A 6,579-nucleotide genomic window follows, 5' to 3' on the forward strand; every position below is an offset into this window, starting at 1 on the left:
AACACAGCTCCTACCTGCTCAGTGCTCACCAACAGTTATGGCCCCACCTACAAAGTGGAGATTAGACGGTGACCCCTCCCCCGAGCCTTTCTCCTAGTTGATCTGCCACAGTCTTTATTTTATCCAGCTCCAAGCCTGGCTGAACCCCAAAATGATGATGTGTGATGTCTCTCTCTTTTGCCTGACAATTTGTGGCCTGGAGGTGAGACCCTGAATCTGCTCTGGGCCAGATGTGTGGTCCTACCTAGCTGTGCTTGGATTTACTTGCATCTTCCAAGATCTTTGCCATTATAAACAGTCAACAGCAATCAACATTATTCTGTTAATTTATGTGTAGTCAGCTTTCAGTGTTTTCCCTTTTACTGAGGATCACCAGTGTGTAAGGAGAAGACACAATAGCACAAGAAAACTGCTTTTATTTTTATTACTGCTTTTATTTCTGGAGGTCTGACAAGCTGCCCCTCACCTTGGCCTCAGTCTGCCTCGGACACTGCATCATGAGGTGGCCTGTCACAAAGCAGACACTTGTCAAGTGGACTATATTTTGCCCATAAGAACAGTGTTGTAATTGGGAAGCCGAGCAGACCAAGGACTAAGCACCCCATACGTTATAGTTATGACCAACTGTGTGTCATAAAACCGAGAGCAAGCAGCAAAGGCCACTAGAATAATATGAAAGAGTGAAGCTGTAATTAGAGACTGGTAGGCTCGGAAAGGATATTAGAGACCATCTACTCTGAGCCCTATGTTTTACAGATGAGAGTCTTTGATAGCGGTCCAGGGTTCCTTTAGCTCTACTATTCTTTGGGGTCACTGATTGCAATGAGGCAAACCAACCTGGAATCCCAGTTCTGCTATGTATTGTGACCTTGGGCAAGGGTATTTCACGTCTTTGAGCCTCAATGTCCCCATCTATAAAATTGAGAAATTAGTACTCAATTCATGGAGTTGTTGTCAAGATTAAATGAGATGATTAATGTAAGAAAAAGACCTAACCAATGGCTAAGACAACAAACAGTAGATACTCAGTGACAGTTATTATGGTTATGCAAAGGGCCAATATACCCTAAAGTATACATAAATCACTCTAGTATGACATAAATTTGGCCTAACTAAAATGAATTTTCCAGCAATTCTAGACTAATCTTCTCTCAGCTTGGTTTGCCTTCTCCTGGCCTTTGAGTGGCTTTTCAGAAGTAGATCTGGACTATGTCTTTCAAACAGTCCACAGAAACTGAAATCATTTTCTCCATTTTATCTTGCTAACTTTCTCAGCCATAATTAGTCATATTGGAGTCTTTTCATGAATATGAGACTTCTACTTAAAATTCAGACTGGAGAATCCAAATATTTGGAGGCCTCACTAAAGACTTTAGATTTTGAGGGTTTTGAGTATATGTCTCTCTCGTTCTAGTCTCCCTAATTATCTCTCTCTCTCTCTCTCTCTCTCTCTCTCTCTCTCTCTCTCTCTCTCTCTCTCTCTCCTCTTTTTTTTTTTTTAAACCACCAACAATTTCAGGGCAACTTGGAGAGGAGTAATATCCCCAGACCACCTTAGAGGGAACCACAGAAAACAGAAAGGAGGGGCACACCAGCTGTTTGCCTGGGTGGCAGCATACAAAGGCCTCATTGGGTTCCAATAGTGTTGGCCGTGGACCAATATGGGCTAACGGCACTAAATGGGGGATGCCAGGCTGTTGAATTCGAGTGTGCTAAAGGAGTGGAGCAGTGAAAGACCCAGTGCTGAAACACCAGAAGGTCTTGTGTGTATCGGATTAGAAGGAGCAGCTGGCTTCCCTTCGGTTCTATTCCTTGGGTGCACTGCTTGGCAAGACCCAGAGCATGAGCTGCAGCAGGTGGAATCCATTTTGATTTTCATCCTGGACTGAAAATCCCAGAGCATATATTCACATGGGGGCATCTGAGGGTGGGCTGAGGTTTCTCTTCTGCACCACTCAGCTTTCTGCAAACCCCGGTTCTTTCTCCTGGCCATGCTTCTTAGAGGCGGGGCAGTGAGAGAGTTTCTGTTTGGTTTCTAAAGAAACCGACGGACAGGGACTTAACTAGACTTAAACTAGCAGGTGTGGCTAAACCCTGGCATCAAGGGTTTCTGTACCCCCGTGGTGGCATTTTATGGGCATTGTTCATAAATATCCTGTTAAACCTCAGATACTAGAAACGTGATCTGGTCTTAGAAAATGCCAGACCAGAGATCCCGCAAAAAGTCAAACCCATGACTGGGGTGTAAGTCATGCCCTTGGGCAGCATGTGTCTGGTTGAAACATAACTGTGGCCATTCTGCATTACTAACCTCTTGCTCAGCCATTTGTTGAAGCCATCATTCTTTGGGAAACGGGAGTTGGACCCGTTTCCCTTCTGAAATCCAAAATGCCATCAATGACATCCTTCTCCGTACTGCCCATTCTGTCAACTTGTGGTGTCTTACAAGTTGCTGAAAGAATGTTGCCCGGAGGGAGGCTCTCTGGGTTAAGACCAGCTATGGATTCAGCTTTCCAGTGTATAGTCTTGACGTAAAAGGGTGACCCAGACTCAGGAAAAATTGATTCAAAAACATTAGACTGCTTCAGAGTTATCTGGGGACAATTAACTAGAAGTACCAAATCCTGGGCCCCACCCCCAGTCATTCAGATTCAGTATGTTCCTGGGGCAGGGCCCAGGAATCTGCATTTGTCCCAAGTGACTCTGAAACAGGCGGTCACAGACTCTGCTCCATGAAACACTTCTCAACACAATACAGAGTATTCATGCTCCTTCTGATTCTGAACTTGAGTAAATCTGGGAAAACCAATGCCTCAGGTGCCCTCAAGACCTCGACAGCAATATGGATGAGTTGAGAGAATGGCTGCCTGATCTTGTGTTTCAATCATGGCCCCACTGCAACCTCTTGATCCTCTATTTTCCTGTTTGTTTTGCAGTTCTTAAGAGGAAAGGTCCTGTATGATGATAGAGGCGCTATTGGTAAAACGTGTGCTATCTTAGACTTAGATACAATTTAATAAAACTTTCACTTTATCTTTGCATTTCACAATAACCTCACTAGAATTTCACAATAAATTCTTTCCTACATAAAGATGCTGAGACACAGAGATGTGTTCTAGAGTCAACAGTGACACCATCATTCCATTAGCTGAAGAACTGAACTTAAAATTGGGGTCCTTCTCTTCAAACTGGCCATTGGAGAATCTACATGGTTGAAGGCCTCACCAAGGAGTTGGACTATGGTGTTTGGCTATAAGAAGGTCTCGTGAATTTGGTCCTGATGTTCTCCATCTTTGCTCTTGTATCTTCCCAAGCTCTCATGGAACTAGACCTGGAACTTGTAAACAGTCCCATAGACAGGGTGGTGTTGTTCCTGGTAGGCCCTCCTGCCTTTCTGTACTAAAGTATTGGGTAGGTACTGACTATTGGATACAGGTGTTACCACTATTAACTTGATCCATAGAATTACCAGAAAGAAGTTTAAAATGACCAGGTAAAACCTGTAAGTCTTCTATGTGACCAGAGTCTGAAATTGTACCAGCTAGAGCTCAATAGTCTACTTCCATTCTCTTAACACAGGTATTTCATTCTTGGCATGGATTATGGTGGGTGTCATGAGAACTGAGTTCTGGTCCAGACTTGGCCAATAATTTGCTGTGAACTTGGAAAATTTACTAATCCCTTGGAGTCTCAGTTTACTCATCTATACAATAAGATTTATTGGCCCGAGCTCCCTTTTGGGTCAAATATCTTTCCGTTTAACTTCCACCAATCCACTGGGAATGCTAGGGATATGTGAATAAGTGCCTTTGCCCAGGAGTTAGCCTGAGCATAAGAAAGCTTCTTAGTGAATTTCCAGGGATACAGAAAGCAGAAGGCTCAGGGCATGGGGAAAACATGGCAGTGGGGTGTGTTTACCTTTTCTTGCCCACTGGACATATACAGATGCCTTCAGCTTTTATTATGCTTCCTGAGGGAAGCCCAGGACCTCTTGTAGTCAGAGCAGGATGTGGCAAGGAGGAAGCTACTGGGGAGACATTGGATGCTTTCATACCTGGAAGTGAATATGAAAAGGGTAACCATTTCTAGCTTCAAGCAGGTTTGGGCTCCCTGGGCCATCTGACCTCATGACCAGGCAGGGGAATGTTGCTAACAACTGATGTATCATAGGCTGAGCCTTATCAGGCACCTACTTCACCTCCAACTCCAAATATATTGGCAGTATATTCACTAGAATCTGGATTTAGAGTAGGTCAAGGGCAGGGACCATGCTTTAATGGTATCCCCAGAGCCTTAGTAGTGGGTACTCAATAAATGCCTACTGAGTAAATGAACATTCTTGGCAGGATGGGATCATAACTAGAGATAAACAATCTGTTTACTCCTGGGTACAGCTGTCCCTAATACTTGACCATGGAATGCCAGGGCCAAAAGTATGAGCTCCATCTTGTGTTGGTCCCAACTTTCTCCATTATAAAGACCTTTGAAGAATGAGTACCAATTTATTTAAAAAATTCTTTGTGGTTAAAAAACACATAATATAAATTTTACCATCTTAATTATTTTTATGTGCATAGTTTAGTTGTGTTAAGTATATTCATATTGTTGGGAAATAAAACCTTTTTTTTTAAGAGCAACTCCAGAGACCTGAAAAAAATGCATAAATTATCAGGAATGAAATTTATAGGAGAAATGGGTACAGCCTTTCTAAAATTTAAATTCAATTTTCTAAAAAAATATTAAAGAATTGGTGCTATGTTTTTATGATTAAAAAATCCTTCAATAGTTGAGTTTCAAAGAAAGAGTTAACATGGTGGCCATGACTATTACAGATGCCTTTGTTGCATCTTTCAATTTTGAACTTTCTCTTTTATATGAAATCTTTAGATATCACATTGTTGTTTATTTCCTCTTTGGTTAATTGAACATCTTCTGAGTCAAATAAAGCTGAGCTGTAGTAGCACATGTCACCATTAGGTGCTACTATTTGATATCATAGTAAAGGGACTGAAAAGAGCTGAACAACACTTTTTTCCTTCTTCCTTTCTTTCCCTTCTGAGTGCCAAGCTCTATGCTGGGCCCTGCAGATACAACCATAAATAAGTGTGATGCACAAGTCATTATAATAGGAGGTGGTAGGGTTAGAAGAGTAGGATGTCCATGGTGCTGTGGGAGGACCAGGTTGGTCTGTTGTGGTGATGCAGGTGAGGCATGAAGTGGCCTGAACCAGGCAGGGGTCTTGGGACTGGAGAGATTTTGGTTTGGAACAATTTGGTGGGTTCATGTTTCTATGGAGGTTATGGATCCAAGTGGCCCTGATCCCTTTGATCATTGTCCACCAGAGGTAGTAAAATGGTCACTTGCTGACCTGTTTGGTTTGGTTCACATGGCCTCATGGTTTCTTTGTGCATTACTTGCAAAAATTAAATACAGATTTTTTAGCTTCTCACGAAAAATCAGGTCTAGCAGCAATTGGGTAGAACCAAATTGTGGTGGCCCCTTCAGGCAGGGCCTCAGCCTCTCTGCCAACCTGTTCCCACGTTTAGCTTCTTACGTGTTTCCTTTGTCAGGGTTAGTATTTAGTGGGTGTGCACTGGTACACCTGAACCAGTTGTTAAATAGGTGCAACCTTCCTGTTTTATTGGTAAATAGCTTTCCTGAGCTACCTTAGTGCCCCTCTTGCTCCAGGGGGGAAATTCCTCAACAGCTCCTCCAAATCCCACTTCCTAGAATCTGGTTATGAAGAGGTTCCATCTGGCATCAAGAACCTGCAGCTCCCTTGTTCCTGCGGCTCCCTGCTCCAGCACTAAGTCTCACATCCAGTTTGCTGACTATTTGTTCCCTCGCCCTGAGCCATTATGGCTGTTAAGTACTTTGACTATCACCTCTGCATTTAGGCCGTGAAGTCATGGCCTCTGGGCTGGACCATACAACCTGGCTTCTGGAGAAAGGGATGTGTTCAGTCACAGATGGCTTTGGAGTTTGGGTTGACTTAAAAATTTTTCATTGTAAAAGCTATTTTATTTTCAGACCTGTTTACATTTCCATAGCATGGTGCTGAATGTGATCAATCTGGGAATGATTAGGTAAATTTTTATAACCTAAGGGAGACAGGAAATTATTTTTTATTTTTGTAATTCTGTCACATTAAGATAATGCGATATTTTTCAACTATTGAATGCCATTCCAGAGACATATTTAAGTTCTTTACAGTCAGCATCAGGTAGCAATACAGCTAAAATAATAATAATAACAAGAAATAATAATAATAGTAATACATCTATTTGTCCTTTCTAAAACCAGCCTGTTTGCCTTTCCTTTGTGAACAGCCAATCTATGTGAGACCTGAATGCCAACCTTAAAGGAACCTGTTGTTTCTCCTCCAAGAAATGGTTCTGCGTCTAGAGAAACACTTGCTTGTTTTAATTAGAAACTGGTGGGGTGCTGGGCTGGCTGTCTGGCTGAGTGCAGGCCAGGGGATCTGAGCATATCTTCAGAGTGAGATATTTGATTACACAAGGGATGGGAGCTGATTGCCAGTCCTCCCATCTGGAGAAAAATCTCTGGGTGGCAGGAGCT

The sequence above is a fragment of the Hipposideros armiger genome, unplaced genomic scaffold, assembly GCF_001890085.2.
Source record: "Hipposideros armiger isolate ML-2016 unplaced genomic scaffold, ASM189008v1 scaffold_146, whole genome shotgun sequence".
Lineage (NCBI taxonomy): Eukaryota > Metazoa > Chordata > Mammalia > Chiroptera > Hipposideridae > Hipposideros > Hipposideros armiger.